This window comes from Harpia harpyja, chromosome 7, assembly GCF_026419915.1.
Source record: "Harpia harpyja isolate bHarHar1 chromosome 7, bHarHar1 primary haplotype, whole genome shotgun sequence".
NCBI lineage: Eukaryota > Metazoa > Chordata > Aves > Accipitriformes > Accipitridae > Harpia > Harpia harpyja.
In genome coordinates this window covers 47,425,834-47,444,848 of record NC_068946.1, presented here as the reverse complement: position 1 = coordinate 47,444,848, position 19,015 = coordinate 47,425,834, and positions in this window count along the sequence as shown.

Genomic DNA, 19,015 nt, shown 5'->3' with positions numbered 1-19,015 from the left:
GAGAAGCAGTGCCCACAGCAGTCCCGCAGCAGGACAGTACCACAAGTGAAAGTGGGAAAGAGTGCAGGGGGTGAAAGGAGAAGACACGGATTTGTGTTGGACGGGGCAAGTTGTGACCCAAACCCCTAGACTCTGTAGTCAAAATGCAGAGCCCTGGGCATGCTACGTGTCTGACCAGAGGAATTACAGCCCAAGTAGAAAGAACCATGATTTTACCTAGTCATGGCATTAAGATCAGTCAAAAGCATGCTGGTAAAGGTGCTTTGCTGGATGTTAACCTCTCCCTTTCATCTGTAGCCTCTCCCTGAGAGCATCGCCTGGGGAGTGGAAACTCCGGGTCCTTCCTGCCCAAGTTCAGCCCGAGGGTGTCTCGGGGAAAGTTGCCCATTGCAGAGAGAATATTCAAACTGCTGGGCTGCCGGGCTCTGGTGAAACACATCTTGTGCCTCCCTTTATAACGTGGCTGCTGTAAGCAGCTAGAAGGAGAGTAAACAAAGAAACTTTTCCGCTGTAGCTTCTCTACTTCCCTTCTGCCATCTGGCTGGGAGCTGCTGTGGGGACCTATGGGCATACACCAGCCTTCTCTTTTTATCTCTCCCAGCATGTAAGGAAGGGACATAATTTTACCAGCTGCGTCACCCTGGACATTTTGCATATGCTTTTTACATTTTGGAGCAGTGTTACCAGTAATTCCTAATGGTAACAGATGAATATAACCTGTGGAAGCGATGTTAAATATCAAATACAATGCTTATAAAAGTACATGCACAGCTGGGCAGAAGGAATGCACGTCTCGCTGTGGGAATAGCTATCTAACGCTGTTAGTTTTGATGCCAGTACTAAATGCAAAGCATGAGTAATTTTGCAGCTTAATGTTCAGTACTAAACAGTAAATGAAAGGTCAGTCCAACATGTTAACTGTCATGGAATAGTAAACACTGCTTTAATTGCTTCATGCAGCCAGCTTGGGTTTTTGGTGTGTCTGTTGTCATGTTTTGAGCAGCATGGTCCAGAGCCTTGTCCTGATTACCTCCCTCCAGTCAAATGACAAAGCCTCAAATCAAAGGATAAACTTTATGCCTGGGATTTTTAGGCAGCATACTGGGAGTTTGTGCTTTGAATGCTTAAAAACCATGCTGGGGAAGAGGTAGGGGTCATTTCTTGTTCTGATTGGAGCCGAAATCCATGTTGAAATGTCATTTTGCATTTTCTTTATGTTTTCCTTTTTTGCTTTTCATTCCTGAAGTGCTAAAGTTTAGCAGCTCCTGTTGCACTTTCACACTTACTTTGGTTTTTAGCCTGCCCAGCACTATAGCAGATAGGAAACAACATATACAAGTAAGAAAAAATATAAAGGGAAAGGGCTGCTACTAAGTTTCCCCAGGCCAAGCTGGTTCAGAGCCCAGTGGTGTCCAGTGTGCCATGTGCATCGGTATCAGACACACAATCTGCAACATCCCCAGATCAAAAGTTCATAGGATTCGCTTTCTGTACTGGCAGCAGTCCTGCCTTGACTTTTGCACTTAAAAACCTCTGTGCAGGGAGTGACCTGTTGTGCACGTATCCCTGCATAACTACAGCACACATTGCAGAGTATTTGCAATGGCAAAGTCCACAGGTATAGCCATAAAGTCTGCTTTTTACGAATTTGTTGGTAGAAATCCTGAAATTGTGCCTTTTAAGCAAATAGGGCAAAATATTTGTTGGAAGAAAATCTGTATTTATAAATATCTTGCTGTCTGAATTCACAACGTAATTCTGCTATTTCTGTTCTCTGATTAGTTCAACGTATGCCTCGTGTTATGCGAGATAAACCAACATTTCAGATATTTAATACTTTTTTGGTAATCAAACCTCAAAGCAAGATTTGTTTGGTGCAATTATTCAGGGAAAATGTGTGAACTAAAAAGAAAGGTGGGAGGAATAGGGTTGCAACTTTATTTATCAGATAGAAATTATGCCAGGAGTAGCTCCAGAATTTTGCATGATATTGCAAGAAAGAAAAGGATGTTAAGTGATGTTCCGATTTCATCCTGGGTTTCAAAACAAGAGGGGAAGGGGAGCCTTACAGATGCAGTGCATTTGTATTGACTTGTTCTGATCTTCAGCCGTTCTCCAAAGGCATCACTTTATTGGCCATGATCACCAGAGCGTGTTTTGGCTCGTCTGTTTTCCTCTAACCCAGCTGTGCCAGTTGTTTGCTCAACGACTAGGGATGCCTGGGGTAAGCCTGGCTATGCCACCAGAGAATTCATAGGAAAATGGCTTTAGCAGCTTCTTGCTGAGGTTGACACAGTCCTTTTGAACTTTGTGTGAAACTGGCGGTCTGCCCCTGAGCGCTTTGGTTGGTAATGGTGAGGTAAAGGTGAGGATGTGACTGAAGGGTGCTTGGGCGGGGGGTGATACTCCGTGTAAGGAGCTTAAGTGCATATGTCAATTATGGTTCTAAGGAAAAGCAAAGTTGCCCTGCTCTACAGACCATCATTTCTTGTCTCAAGTGGTGAGACCTGCCGTCAGTCTGGCGAAGAGGGAAGAATATGCTTTTTTCCTCCTCCTTTACTCTTCCTTTGCACAAATACGTAGGAGCCTGAGCTAAGGACAGTTAATCCCGTTCTTAGAACTGGGACTATGTATAGGCTGGGTTAGCACTGAAAGACTCCACTGTTTTCTTTTTAAAAAACAAATGCTTGTTCTGTGCTGCATGTCAAGTGCAATCATTGCTGAATGAACTGACACGCAAAGCCAAGTTCTCAGCTGAACTGGCATAGCTCCATCGATTTCAGTGGATATGCAGCATTTCATGCGGGTCGGGAATTTGGCCCACTGTGTTTGAAAGGGATGAAACTGTTTAGACCTCACTTCTTTTCTAATGTGAGACAGGTCAAAAAAATTCCAACGCTGTGCAACAAATAAGAGCAGCACGCTGCAGAATCTGCCTTTCCCTCTCCTCTCTTTCACCGCTGATGAAAACTGTCATCGTTCTCTGTGATTTACAATGTGTGCTTTTTATACGGTATATCAGCTCTTCAGGAGGACTGACGTACAAGAATCAGATCTGGCAGATCAGATTAGTAAAGATGCAAATGCAAAATGTTGGCCACTGATGAGCTTGTTGTCATAAATGCTTGCCACAATCTTGCTTTTTTTTTTTTGTCCAGTATTTCGCTTGTAGGAAATTCAGCTGAGGATCTGTGTTGGACCTGTGCCTATTCTGATTAAACTGGAGAGAGAGAAATAATACTGCTTTGTGTGGTTTCAAACTCCTCTTACCAACCAGTTTCCTCAAATCAGTGTAACAAGCGAAAATGCAGCTGGAGTAGCGGCTTGAAGAAGATGAATTGAAAGATCCTGAAGACTGATGTTTCAAGGACATGAATCGATGTAGTGATGTATCCACTATGGTGACAAGTGGTGTAAGAAACGATAGACAAGTAGTATTATGTAAGTAATAAATTTAGAAATGCAGTGTTAAGAAATAATGGGGCTGGTAGAAAGTAAGACACGTACACATTGCTGGAAGCATTTTTTTCAGGTTTGTTCTGCAGACATTGGTCGTTGCACTGGTCCAGGGGATGAACTCTGGGACAGTGAAGAGCAGCGAGACGAGGGGTCACTTGATAAGCTGGCTAGATACAAAAGGGAGTTCAGTTTAGATGTCAGGTCAAAAGGCTCAGCGCAAAGACACATACCAGTGCTTTTTTGAATGCCAAGTCCCTGGATTTGGAGTGCTGCTTGGGATTCAAAACCCACTGGATTTCACCATTCTAGATCAGCTCACTGGTAAATGAGGATGGTTGTGTTGCTCCTGCAACCTGTGGCTTGCCAAATGTGGTCCCTTAATCTGCTCCCAGGAAATAAAACAAGCTTAGCTGAAGCAGGAGCAGTTGCCCAGTCCCCTCTTTTCCATCGCAGCACCAATGCAGAGGTCAGTGCAAAGGGAAGGCCTCTTTTTTTCAGCGGTATCGGCTCCTCCTGCCTTCCACTGGTCATAAAAGCGAGGCACCAGAGATGCTGTGCAACAAGAAGGGGACCCAGCTGCTACCAGAAACCCCTGAACTATCTCATCAGGGAAGTTCCAAAGCTATGGGGCACAGTATGTGCTTTCTGACATCATCTGAATCAGCTTTTCATGGAATACTTACACTTTGATGAACTGTCAAACTTTGATAGTTTGTGCTTTCCAAGGTCACGGTAACTAATGAAACGCAGAGAGAGATGGGGAGGTTGGTCACGTAGCTGCTACACGGCAGGTTACTAAGGGATGCGATGTAGAAAAGGGACTATGTGACACATCTGATGTCTCCCTTGCACGGCCACTGTGAGATGCATGCCGAGATTTCACTGTGGAAGGACATAAACAGCTGACTGACACTTGTATAGACAAATCTTTATGGGATCTGATACCCTACCTAATGCTGACTGATGTTAAAGGGACTTAACGGGCAGGAAAAGCTGCTAGAAAATTGTTCTACTCGAGCTCACATAAATGGTGCAGAGTATGTGGTGTGTGCAATGAAGATGAACATATGTTCATCACTTTGGCATCTCTTAAATTATTAAGGCCTATTCATTCTGCTATCTAAAATTCTTGAAACCACATCTTATCGCCTGTTGCACTGTTTCCCTGAGACGGTTCACAATATTGTTTATCATAAGCACTGTCGCATCTTACTGTTGATTAAAACGGTAACTTCCAACTTAATCTTCTCGTGGGAAGAAAGTATTTTAGATATTAGTTTTTCTGCATTTCTTCAGTATCAGGGTTCTCTTCATCACAATACTATTTTTAATTAAATCTGCCGATGCTTTGTTGTGAATTCTAATGTAAAAAGGGCTGATTAATGCCCAGGCACAATACCTACTTTTAAAAAAAGCCTGCATTTTATTCTGACAGCCAGTTAACATCTAAAACATATACCTCTAAACATCTACATATGTCCTTAGCTTTTGGGATGTCTTCATCGAGTTGACATGCCTGAGGCCTGACACGAGTTGTTAGATGATGCCGTCTCTGTTCCTGGGAGCAGAGCGTGGGTTTGTTTGAAGCGTGGAGAGCAATGCCAAGGGTCTGGGCCGTGGTTGGACCTCGAAGGCAGCTGCAAGGAGAAGATGGAGACCCACCTGCTCTCCTTCATCCCCACCAGTTCAAAGGGACCCGCCAAAGCCGTACTTGGAGCCACGTGATAATTGTACAGTTTTGCGTTACAGTTAACCTAGTGTTGGGAAAAAAAAAAAGTGGTTTCTTTTCAACGCCGTCTTGTCAAAATGCCAGACGCCGCTTGTTTTTGACATTTTCAGCTACTGTTAAAGAATAGTCTTGCTTCTGTCACAGCTAATGTTGACTTGAAGGCAGTTGTGCATTTCTCAACTCAAATGCTAAGCAGACAGGCTTGGGTTTGACAAATATTTTCCGGGCTTGCCCAAGGCAAGTAAAAATGAGCTTCTAGTTAATCGTTTGTTTTAAAATTCAAATTGGTGAAATAGGCAATTAAAAAAATGACAATTTTCATCAAAATTTGCAAATGAAATGTCTCTTTGCAGTCAGAGCGGGTTCAAGAAACTGCAATAGATAATTGCTATTTGAAATCAGTGAAGTATCCAGTATTTTAGGGCTGTGAGGATTGTGGCTGTTCTGCCTTAGTAAACCTTGATTGATTTGGTAAATAAGCATTTCAACTTCTCTCTTTAAAATAAATAAGCAATTTTATTGCTTTATTGCTTACCCCTGTATGGGAGGTAAACAAGCTCTCGAGCAGTAACCCCATAATATCACGAGCCCAAGTGCCATCTGTCACCGAGAATTTTGTCCCTTTATGCACAATAGCTTCTTATGGCATTAGGTCCGTTGTAGGTTAATTGATTAGCAGAGATCCTCCTTTCAGTTGTTGCTGCTTTTCTTCGCTAAAGGACCATATCTCTCATCTCCATTTCCTTTTCTCTCTCCCATATTAGCATACTAATCACACTGAACTCCCACTGCTAAAAAACTCTATCCGTTTTATACTGGGGGAGGGGAGGAGGAATAAACTGGCATTTCCTGAGAGATTTACAGATGCTGTTTGATGACGGTTAGAAGGGAGGAAAAGAAAAGAAGTGGTGGCAGAGGTGAATAATGCACTGTACTGGCTCTAGTGTGCTAGTGAAAGCTAACACTATAGCCGCATAAATATTAAACATATTTGAGAAGCACCATTGAAATAAATATCAAAGACAAAGTTGCTCACACATCTGTTTCTCCTCAAATTTTGCCACAGCGCTCTACATTTGTTTTCTCTCCAGCTGTTAACACCTGTCTTTCTGTCAGTGGTAATAATGCAATTTTAGGTGGGCTATGGAGCTGACAGTAACATGAAAGAATTCTCTATTTTTGATGTAAGAAACTCCTTTTTCAAAACTAAAAGGGGCTCTGTGAACAAAGATACACCCTTGTGCCAATCCTTCAGAGCAGTATACGGGGTTTTTGTTGTTTTAGGGTGGGTTTTTAAATCAAACTACAGAGAGTTGGGCTTGTGTTGCACAGCTGAACTTGAACTAGATGAGACATCCTACAGTGGGCAGCTACTGCTTGCCTTTGTAGTTCTCATTTTATTGCTGACACATATTCAGAAGGTTGTGTGTGCATGGTACTCCTCTCTCCATATGATGCTTGTTATCTAACCTCATCAAAAGTGTATGCTGTGCATTGATTGCCACCAGAGGGGACACATCCAGCAGTGATGTCTTCTTTATTTACCTCTTAAATGAGCATAATATTCACGGGGCTGCCTGAAGAAAGCGTTTTATGCCTTTGCTGTAGTCATCTCAATAGAAGGATGATAGGAAATGCTCAGCTGTCTTGGCATTGGAGATGATGGGACAAATCCTCAACTGATATAAACTGGGAGAGTCCATTTACTGTGCCTGTTTACCTAATGCAGAAGAAAAAGCTATTTATTCCTTCTGGCCTACAGAAACACATCCTGAGACTCAGGGCAAAGCATTGATGAACCACACCAGAAACATCCCAGATAAGGAAGAAACAATGATGTAAAAGTGTGCGTTAGCAGCAGATTAACACTCTTCACCCAATGTGAGCTTAGGTTTCTGGCTCGGGTGCTATAGGCATAGGCTCAAGGCTGTTGAGCCCATATTTAGTCCTCCATGCCTTCTTCTCCTGCAAGGTAGCCCATGGGTGAAGAAGCTCCCACCCGCTGCAGGAATGTACGTTTCCATCTGTAATCCCTGCCTGTGAGTCCCAAGGAGAAAAATGTGGCTGAACTTTGCAGGTCTTTCAGATTGTCTTTGATGCCTGGGTGAAGCCGAGCGCCAGCTCGGACATGATTTGTCAAGAAATTACTGGGTATGACTGGTGTTGCAAATAGACGTCCCTTTCACCTCAGTCTTATCTCCAAGTTTTGTCAGCTATTTCAAACCAAAAGTAAATTATTCTTCTCCTTCTGAAGGTCCTACGTAACGATTTGTGACCATGTTGCTCTTTCATTAATGAATGAAATTGGTTGATTTTCAAAAATACTAACTTGCAACAAAGTTTGCGACTGCGGAACCAAAACAGACCTTACAATAAATAGCCCTCAAATTCAGAAAGTACCATCTTTGCCATCTGTAGGAGGATACAGAAGTACGAACCACATCATGGCCAGCCTTGTCCCGGCAGCCGTCGCTCGCAGAGCTTCGCGGACGTCAATCAAACAACCAGCGGGGGGGATGCAGGCTCCCCCAGGAGGGCAGCAGCATTCCCGGGAATGGTCCCGGTCCATGAACTGTAATGGTTAACGCAGAGAGCGGTTGCAGCGTTAACGCCTGCCCTTGGCACAGCGGCTTCCCTTCCCCACCGCGATTCCTTGTGCAATGCCTGTTTATTCAGGCTTCACGCAGGGATGAAACATTTGACCCATTGTGCAGGACCGGGCGGGAGGGGAGGGATTTCCCAAAGCGCTCCGTGCTGGCTGCGCTCTTCTGCCATTAAAGCAGTGGGGGGGGTCGGGGGTTCATTGTTTTCAACGGGAGAGGATTTAGGCCAAGGCTGAACGCTTCAAAAAAATCCCACCCCAAAGATCTGCAATAATAGAAAATTGAACCCAACTGTAACTCTGAAAAAGGGAGATAGTGGTGTTGCGTGAGACGCTCCCTCGTGCTTTCTGTTTGCCATAAAGGCAGCACGTGCTTCCGGGAAACCTTGGTACATGTTTGGTTCGTGCTGGAACATATTCCACTGCCCGGGGAAAAATCCCGAGGTGCCAAAATCCACTGTCGCCCCTGAGTCAGCTCTCCCATGTTTTATGTGCTGTTAGTGCTGATGGGTATCCACACCATATTAGAGCTCCCGGTAACTCTCAGAAACTCAAATATTGTGCAAATTACAGCCAGGATGTTCAGGGAGCAGAATGTCCCTCTCTTAGCAGATGGCTGCAGCCCACAATGTCCTATAATCACAACATAAAATATTACTACTTTTGCACGCTGTGTTTGGGAAAACATGCCAAACTGTAGTTAGGTTTCATAGGATCAGAAAAGTTTCTTCAGTAGGAAATAATTTGGAGGGTTTGGCTTTGGGATTCTTTTTTTTTTTTTTTTTTCTTTTTTTCTTTTATTACTACCAAATAGCTCTGTCTTCAATCTGCAAGTACAATAGGTCTCTGAATACGGCACTGTCACTCACAGAGGTAGCCTGGAAAAGACCATACTTTGCTACAGCAGTGCCTGAGAGTTTAAAAAGTCTTACAAACCTATTTGGGCTGACTGATTTGGCATTGCTTGAGAGGCCTTTGCCCTGGGAAAGTCGTAGGGTTTGGCTACTATCAGGACAGGAGCCTCTAAGAAAACGGTTGGCCTGATGTGACTTCAGCTGAGCATTGTTCTGCTGCCTCTGGGCCATTCTCGCAGATGATAAATGATGCTGTACGCGGAGTGTGCAGAAAAGAGCATCCTTCCTCCTGTAGACAAATTACTTTCTAGTTTCTGCAGGCTGCATGGTTGTGATTTTTCCCCCCGATGTAATCTGTATTGGGTGTAATGTTACCTAATATGCGATTAAAGACCAGTGATGACTAAGAAGGTAAGCGATCAAATATTTTACCTGAGACACATGTACACATCATTTATCTCACTTCTCTCACAGAAGAAATTAAACCAGTTGCCTTAGCTGTTAGTCTAAGGCAAATGAAATCCTGAATTCGCTTAAGTGTTGATCCTTCTGCCTTGCATTCTCCAGGAGATGTTATTCAAATTTCGGGATAACATCAGCCCTTTGAATGGCTCTCATCAAGTCCCAGTCCATATGGTTTCTCTTGTGGAGCGAAGAAATCAAATCAGTTGAGTTATTCCAGAGATTGTAGTGTCATGGCAAGGAACTTCTCATACTTGATACAGAAGTTTACTGGCCAAAATATTCTCCTGTCCTAGATGTGGATGAGAAAATTCCTGGTTTATGCCATGGCAGCACCTATAATTTTATCCAAATCATGGCTTCCATCCTCATGAATATGTAGGTCCCAAGCAGTCTGCCGATACTAATGATAAGTCATAACAACTGGATGAAGCAAGAAAACCATCAGGAGAGATGCCTTGGATGAGAGAGAACAAAACCTTTAGTATAGAAATGTCTTTAGTATAAGCTGGCCACACAATTCTCATGTGTCCATGGGCAGGGATGAGCATACTCCAGTCTAACCCGTTCACTGCCCTCTCCCGGTACTACTCAACTGTTCCTCGAGTTATTTGGGAAAGTGTAAATCTGCATAAAATCAACTTAATTCAACATCAACACCTCAGTCTGAAGAGTTTCTCCTTGGGGGGACGTTCCCAAGATCGGCCAGATACCCTGAAGTTTCCTCCTCTCCATACTTTGCCAAAGTCTTTGTAAATTTAGCCTCAGATCCAGCAATTTTCCAAAATGATGACTGCAGCACAGCTGCCATCCCAGGTTCTCCATAGTCCTGGGCTGTGCAGCAGCTTCTTCACACAGATGTAGGAGAAATCTGTGCCAAGCAGCGGGACATTTAAAAGGAGCGTTCACATCTGATGTTGTTCAGGTTCTTTTATGTGCAACGAATTACACGTTTCCAGCCAAATTCAGAGCATTCAGTTTGCTCATCACAAAAGCCACCAGCACAGCTGGCAACTGTCACCCTGCCTCGTACGATGGGGAGGGCTATAAATAACCCCGCAGCCAAATTTGGGGTGAACAGTGTGTGCGTAAGGCTCTGCAATCCAACTGCAAAACACCACTGTGCCAAGGAGAGAGCTCAACGTGGAAGACAAACAGGACAGGACATTTAATGTCCATGCAGTAACAAACGTATTAAAAGTGGAGTCAGGCCATGGATGCTGAAGAGGAATTGAAAAGTTTCCAAAATTTGGGGATATTTCTATTAGTTTGAGCTTTCAAAACTTTCCAAAACATTAATGTCCAAATTGTTTTAGACTTCTCTAGCGTGTATAAGAGGAGGGTGTGCGCTGAAATATTTTTTCCAGGCTTTGCAACACGTCCCCTCACAAAACTGCCCTATGTCTTTTCCCTTCACAATGTTGACATTGGGATTGTGGCGTGCCTGTGGTGTTTGGTGAGCAGACAGCCCTCAGGCTACAGAGGTGCTCAACCACCATGTTTTTGCTCTGCTAAAATTTCATTCCGCTTGGGCTGAAATATGAAGTGTTAAAAAACTGCTGTTTCCCTCCTTCCAGTTGCATTCCTGAGGGAAATTTTGGAAGGCGGCCAAAACCAATTGAACGCAAAGATCCCATGGCAAAAATCCCGTGGCAGAGCAGTGCAGCGGAGGCAGTGGGAACAGACTGTGCCGGGAACGCTTGGGGCTGCTGGGGCAAGCACGGTGCTGGCTGGCCGTGGGGAGAGGAGCAGCAGCACCATTTGCTCTGCCCTCGCTGCCTGTTCCTATGGTTCATTTTTTTTCTCTTTGTCATCCAAAGCCAAATCATGGGACCACAGCTCTCAGGCTGTTGGGGAGGAGTCAACAGCCGTGGCCCAGCGCCAGGGAAGGGCAGCAAGAGGGAGAAGAAACCAGGAAAAATTTGTCCTCCCCACCTCGAGCGTGGGTGTCTGGAGCACAGATCTGCTCTCCCTCTGCACAGCATCCCGTCACTTCCACTAGAAAAGGTCACAGAGACATTCGTGGAAAAGGTATTAGTCGAACAAGCATCCTTATTGGGAGGTGGCAGAGACTGCAGGGTGTCAGGGTCTGACAGGCAATGTCCGTCCCTCCTGCAGAGGATTCTAATTCTCATTCTCTGTTTTGAGGGTCCGTCAGTATAAAAGATACTTAGGGGCAGATGCATGGCTGGGGTCCGTGTCCAGCTTCTGCTCTGGAAGGCTGCTGCAGAGCAGCCTCATGCTGTATAAATAGTTCTCATACCAGAGGAGAGCTTGGGCAAGTTTTAATCACTTTTAAGGGGATTTGGTTGCTGTAACACATGGGCCACGTGCTCCTTTGGACTCACTCAGCTGCCAGCCCTGGCCTCCGCTACAGAAGGTGGGGTCCCATGTAGGTCATCTCTCCTATCTGCCAACCCCATAGCAATGTCTCAGGTCCCCCAGAGCATCCCACCTGGCACTAGAGACGTCTGTTTCAGCTGCTGAGCTTCATCCTCTGGGCTTTAATTCCTCCCTCCACATACGCATTGGCAAACTGTGCCTTGTTCGGAGAGCTTCTGGGAGGGGTAATTCAGTAGCAGTGAGGAAAAGCTTTATCATCGCTGCCGATGCATATTACCACCCTTAGGAGAAGACAACACGCCCAGATACTAAGATAAGTGGCTGTCTTGCTAATCAGAAAATGGCAGTATTGAGTCCAGATGTAATTATGTTCCGTTGGTACTATCTGGAATAACTCATAATGTGACTACCTGGAAGGACATTGCTAGGGCTGTGCCAGAAAAAGGCTTAGCACAGATTTGGATGAAATTTAATCTAAATATTTTAGGCTCAAGAGTCATGTTGCTGTGTTTTCTTTCTCATCCATGTTTTAACAGAGCCATTTCTCCCTGGGACTTGGCCATCAGTTCTGTCTCGTGAAGCCATGCTGAGACCCAGGTTCTGCTTGAGGCATGCATGAAATGCCATGAAAAACCCTGCTCCAGCCACTGCGCTTCGTAACGTGGAGGCACAACGCTCCTTTCAGCAGCAGCACCGAGGAAAACTTCTTAGAAAGGTTTCTCCTTTTTTCCACATGGGAGTGTTTTCACTGTACCACCTCCAAGAAAGCTCTGCTCTGGCTCCATTTAGCTCTACCTTTCCTCAAAAATGTGATACATCACCCACTCAGGGTGTCTTGTTCACAAAATGGGCAGTTTTCTTTGTTTTTCCTGGCAGAAATGTCTGCCTGGATCTGATGAACAGGGACAAGGTCTTCAGAGCCGAGCACTTTAATGCTGCAGAACCAGTGCGTGCGTTCTTGGAGGCAGCAAGTCATGAACCGTCCATGGGCAAAATCAGCCAAACTCCGAATGCTCATTGTGCAAAAGGAAAGGGCATGTGTTTTTTGAGGGAACCAAAGGACATCTGGTCGGCACCCTCCAACGGGGTCTCGGTGTCGGGGTGAGATGTCCTCGGGGTCTTGAAATGGGCTGGGAGCAAATAATGAACTTCTGAGGATTTTTAAACTTTCCAAAAAATGATGCAGGCAATGCACTGCATGGTTTTGTGACAAGTCTCTACAGCCTGAGCTCTTTTCAGAAGTTCAAGTTGCTTCCTCGGACTACATGTTAAAAACCAAGGATTATGGAATTTAAACCACTTTTATCTCATTGATGCAGTGTGTTATTTTATGTATCTGAATTACTCCACAATATCAGTAAGCCTAGGTTTTACTACAGCTTGTCATAGTAACAAATACAATTTTAAACAAGTTTATTTCTTTAAAAAAGGGTATTTAATTTAAATGGAAATTATCTTTACAATCCAATTGGAACTACCCGTTGCTTTCCATCCTCATCTAATCTGCTGTCGAGGGCTGTGGAATCCAACTCATTTCTAAAGCAAGGAAGTCCTGGGGATTAGTTTTTTTCATCATTAATAAATTTCATCTTATTTCTAGTCCAAATGTGTTTAGCTTCAGCTTGCAGCTACGAGATACTTCTGTACCTCAGCCTGTTAACTTAAAGAGCCCTCTGCTGCCAGAAATTTCCTCCCCCTATATTATGTGTAGACAATAACTAAATTATTGCTGAATTTTCATTTGACTAAATTGCATGGACTGAACTTCGCACTATAAAACAGCTCTTCCAAACACTGAATCATTTCCATGGCTCTTTTTTGGCATCAGTTTCAGACTGCCCATGTGGATTTGCTGTGTTTGGTGGGCAAGGGGCCCCAGCCCCTCTCTGGGAAGGCACAGGAGGAGGAGGAGGGCGGTGGTGGGACAGCAGCCCCGGCACTGCTGGGCTTCACCGCCTCCGTCGCCCAGAGGCATTTTGGTGCCGTGGTCCTGGTGGCGAGCACCGGTTTGGGACAGGCAAGGGAAAATATCAACCCATCTCAAGCCTCAAGCAGTCAAACTCCACGAGTCTCAGCTCTGGGTTTGAGGTCAACTAGAACAACATCTACCACCCTCCTCAGCCCCGTTTTACGGAGCCTATGCGCGATCACCCGTGTTGTGAGGCTGGAGCACCCCCGGACATTTGGCTGTATTAAAGGAACCTTCTTTGGAAACACATTTCTGAGCAAAATGGGCTGATTGAGCAGCATAATGTATTGAATCCAATGGGAATAAAGGAGGGATCTCAACTGGCTGGCACGGGCCACGGTGCTCCTGGTGGGGCATCCCCCAGCCCACCTGCCAACTGGGCTCATTGTGTCCTGGGGAGATAAAAACGGAGAGGTTGATAATATTTGAGACGTGCAATTTCTTCAAGTGTTATTTGTATTTATAGATTTACCATTCGTGCATTTTGCCTAAAGAAACGGTTGAAAAACTTCCAGCTGTGGCAATTTCCTTGCAGCCTAAAATTTCCCCATTGCTCCCTCTTTGTGTAACCACAGCTGCTACATAGGCTGTCCAAAGCCCTGTCCAGCAGGACTGCATTTAATGAAACCTTTTAATTTGAAAATGACCAATGGAGGAAAAAAGGCGTTCTGAAGCACCAGGCATTTTCTCAGATTAAAACCTCCATTCTCCTTTTTAACAGAAGTATGGAAATCAGTGGCACGTGAATTCGTGGCATGTGTTTCCTATCATATCGTCACTGGGAGAAGTATAAAATAAATGAAGGGGAAGTCATTTATTGTGGGGCCTTAAAAAAACTGGTCTGGAGCTCTTATCATACCTCCTTCAGTAATTACACATGAAAACCTTATGCACATAGCATATAATCTGTCAAGCAATCAGATGCTTGGCTTTAACCCCTACCTGGCTTTGGGCACTGCCGGCAGGCTGGAGGTTAACCGGGGGGAGGTTGAGGTGTAACCTACGCAGGAATTTGAGGGACCCATCTGTATCTAGAGGGGTCTCAACTTCAGTGGTCTGAAACCAGCTCCTATAAGTACAGTAAAAGGCGAATTCCCCAGGAAACTGCTCTGTGAGCCATACGTACTATGTGGGTAACGTGAGGTGTGCAGATCATTTAGAATGAACTTTAATAGAGTTGAGAGTAGTTTCAGCCTGTGTGTGACATCTAACAATTAGGGTACCCTCTATGCTTGTATGAATCATTAACTTCCAAACCTGCTAGTTCAGCCTCTGACACAGAGCCATGCATCACCGCTAACTGGTGTTCACCTCAACACAGGCACCTGAGCTGTTCGGGTAGAAGTTATAATTCATCTCACTTGGGCAGCCTATGCTTAAATCCAACTGGAATGACACTAACAAACTCCAAAGATTAGAAAATGCTGGGACCGAGCTAAAAGCTCAATAGCTTTTAGAAACGTTTCTTCCTATAGGATTTTTTTAACACTTGTGAAACTTTTGCGTTCATGTTAGGGTTAGCCTAGGCATATCTGAACTGTAAAACTTTAATATTTTCATGTCAAAAATGATTTTGCTAAAGTTAGCTTTCCCCATACTTTGACTTATCAGTTTCAGTTGTGGTGGTGTGCATTTCAGTTGAAGTTTTATTACATTATGTTGGCAGCACATTATGTTTTTTACACATGGATTTGATTGAGAAATGAAACTGGAATAAGAATGAGGTAGCAGCAGCATCTGCTGGGAGACGCAGCTAGTGCTGGTGTCAATCAATCTGATTGATTAAATATGATGGCACACATTTTATTAAAACAAAATGCTCTCCCTGAAGAAGACTATTATGCCAATATAATACACAGCTTTCCTAAAGAACGTTACAAAAGAGGTGGTCTGTTTGTGAAATACAATACTTGTAAATAACTGGAAAGAACTGAAGAGTTCAAATTACATTTGGCTGCTCATGGAAACAGCTATTTTATTGTTTTGGCACGCAGTAGCTGGTATTGTTATATTGGCAAGATCAGCAGCACTGATGGAAGTTTAATTATTCTGTGGGACCACAAAAAGATTTTACTCGCTCGCTGATGTTACTAAGCAGGTCTGAGACTTGAAAGGGCTTGGTGGCTTGTGATCAGGGTGGACGACAGACTGGCTCAAGGCTTGAGAGGGAGGCAGTGCCTGCCCACCTCACGCCTCTGGCACGCTGGAATTAATTTCCAGGCAGCCTCCCGGCTCTCTCTTTGCAAGGACGGGTGTTTGTGGGACCGGCCTGAGCCTGGGAAGCGAGCTCCTCTGGGAACGGACGGTCATCAAAGGCGCAATTACCTGCCCTTCCAGGTACATCTTCCACTTGCCTTCTGTCTCGCACAAACATATAGGATATGCAGCAACTCCACCTCGAAATACAGCTGGTGGCAAAAGAAACCATTTCATGGTGCATTCTCCGCTCTCCCCAGGGGAAGGTCAAGGGAAACAATGAGTCATATTATTTGAGAAGTGCTTAGAGACTATAGTGGTGGAGAATTTAGGACACAATAAATCTTTGCAGTGTTTCCTATCCACCTAAAGTTATGGCTTCTGCTGGGTGTCTTAAGGAGTCAGTAGTAGTTTTGCACTGGCTTCACCAGGGCTGAGGTTTTACCCACTTCCATTTACATTCTACCCAATAAGATGAATTATGAAAATTCCTAACCAATGTCAATATTTTACTGACTTTCCTCCAAATGTAGACATTCATAATTTAACACAGGTTTCTGCTTGCTTCCTTCATCCTCACTACATGTATCCAAACAACATTTGCTTCAGTAAATAACCTAAATGTGAATAAACATCTGCACCACAGAAGGGTGCTGCACCCTACTCTGTATGAGTGTGATGACTGGGGATCAGCCAGGTTTATGCTCCAGTTGGACATGGCGTTGCAGGAACAGATTAAAAGGGTATTTCTGCCATCGAGGCTCCTGCCACCCGCCACAGTTCAGGCACACAAATAACAGTAGAATGATGCCTAATATACAAACTGTGTAATAGAGCAGTAGCCTACAAAACTTGCTGGTTGGTGCCATTCCTGTCTTCAAGAGGAGGATGCTCTTTATCGAGCTTTCTGGGTTCTTCAGATCCTGCAAGGGGAGGGGAAGGGAGCAGTAGAGGCCTTTGATGGGATTGGCAGTGAAAAAGGAAAATAGCTAGGAGAGAAAGATTAGATGGGGAGAAGACAAATTTGTATGGGCAACACCCAGCTTCCAGAGGGGAAAAGATGAAAGGAAAAATAGTACATGGCAGAAATTACTACTTTGATTTCAGAAAAGGGCAAAATGCAACAGTGACGGTCACAGTATAACAACATATGTATCATAGCATAGAGGAAAAGCATAGAAAACATTAGGCTGCGGTCCACTCCCTTTTCACGTTTATTGCTGGAGTTTCTCATGGTAACCCCCCTGGGTTGCTTCCTCTAGTTTCAGTGCAATTTCTTGTCCTCACGGTAACTCCTATGGATCACCTCTTCTAGTTTCAGTGCAATTCTGTTGTGGTTTAACCCCAGCCAGCAACTAAACACCACGCAGCCGCTCACTCACTCCCCCCCCACCCAATGGGATGGGGGAGAAAATCGGGAAAAGAAGCAAAACCCATGGGTTGAGATAAGAACGGTTTAATGGAACGGAAAAGAAGAAACTAATAATGATAATGATAACACTAATAAAATGACAACAGCAATAATGAAAGGATTGGAATGTACAAATGATGCGCAGTGCAGTTGCTCACCACCTGCCGACCGACACCCAGCCAGTCCCCGAGCGGCGATTCCCTGCCCCCACTTCCCCGTTCCTATACTGGATGGGACGTCCCATGGTATGGAATACCCCGTTGGCCAGTTGGGGTCAGGTGCCCTGGCTGTGTCCTGTGCCAACTTCTTGTGCCCCTCCAGCTTTCTCGCTGGCTGGGCATGAGAAGCTGAAAAATCCTTGAGTTTAGTCTAAACACTACTGAGCAACAACTGAAAACATCAGTGTTATCAACATTCTTCGCATACTGAACTCAAAACATAGCACTGTACCAGCTACTAGGAAGACAGTTAACTCTATCCCAGCTGAAACCAGGACAAATTCCTTGTCCTGTTTTATGTCGTTAGGAGGACACAGCCTGTTTGCTGCGCCGCGATGTCGCAGCACCTTCAAACCCATGTAGCTGCCCCCCGAGCACCATGCTACCCTTTGGCCGTCTAATTCAGTGAAATACTTATGCAGGTGCTTAGAATTAAAAACAAGCTCAGCAGAGAATCTCAGCATGTTTAACATGACGGCATCAAAACGACATGAGTACAGATGGCTTAGACAATATCTGTGTTGAATTTTTAGTGGCAGATTTGGAACTATTTTTAAGATCCTACTGTTATTTCTCCTGAGAGATCTTTTCTTAGCAATCTAAGTAGAAAATAATAATGAGGAAAAAAAACCCCTTGCTAGGCAACCTCTTCAACATGCAGATGGTTTCTGCAGTGACACTTCTGCTGAGGCTAATCTTTCAGGATTGAGATATTTTCAGAAACATCATTTGTGGTTTATGTTTTTCTTTACTCACAAAGACACAGCTATGTATACAAATATTTTCTCCATCCTCACCCTCTTATTTGGTGGTTTGAGGCTTGCTAACAACTTTTTGCATGAACAGACATCTCTGTTGTACTTTGCAGACCTCAGAAATGTAGCTAATGATGGTATTTGTACTGATGCATACTTCATCTGCCTCCAGCCTTCATTCCTTCCCGGGGCCCATTGGCTTTCTCAAAGGTTCACCACCACCTGCATTAGCTCAACTTGCCAAGTTATCCCAGTGCAGAATTGCTCTGAAGAGCATCAGAGCTCTGATCTTACTGTTTTACAGTTGGGGATGGTGTATTTTCTAATATCCTCTCAAAAAGAATCACTGAGGTCATTCTGAGCACGTAGGTCTTTGGCGGGTGACTCTCCCATTTTTTCTTCTAAGTTTGTCTCCTTTCATCCCCATTAATCTTCTGTACTTCCCACCTTTGCAAGAACTTCTCCATTTAGTTTCCTTGCTGCTTGGATGCCCCTGGGCTGGGAGACTTTCTAGTTTGTTGTGCTTATATTGTCACCCTTTCCTGATGGAGAAACCCAGAGGCAACATGATCTCTGGATTTATGGTTCATGTGCAAAGACAGGAAAGTGGTGTGGGCTTGGGGAAAAAGCCTCGGGTTTGTTATACAAACAGAGTAAAGGCTAGTCACTTCAGACTTCAGTAAGCATCTGAATTAAAGCAAATGCAGTCACACCACCCCTTTTGATATTCCCTGACAGTGCAAAACCTAAGACTGACATCAGAATTTGATTTCATGCTAAAATGCCAGACTGCGCTGCAGTTCAGGAGCGCTGTGTATCCTGTGCAGGTTTACTTGCAGCAAGCCCTGGGAGCTGCCTGGGCAGGAGAAATCTCTTCAGCCATAATGGTTTAATAGCTGATAAACATGCATCAATATTTAAGAAGCATAAAGTGAAATATAATACCTCCTAAAACATTCAAGAACAGACTAAACATTGCTGAAGGAGTGAAAATAGCCAACTGCACGAGACATTTTC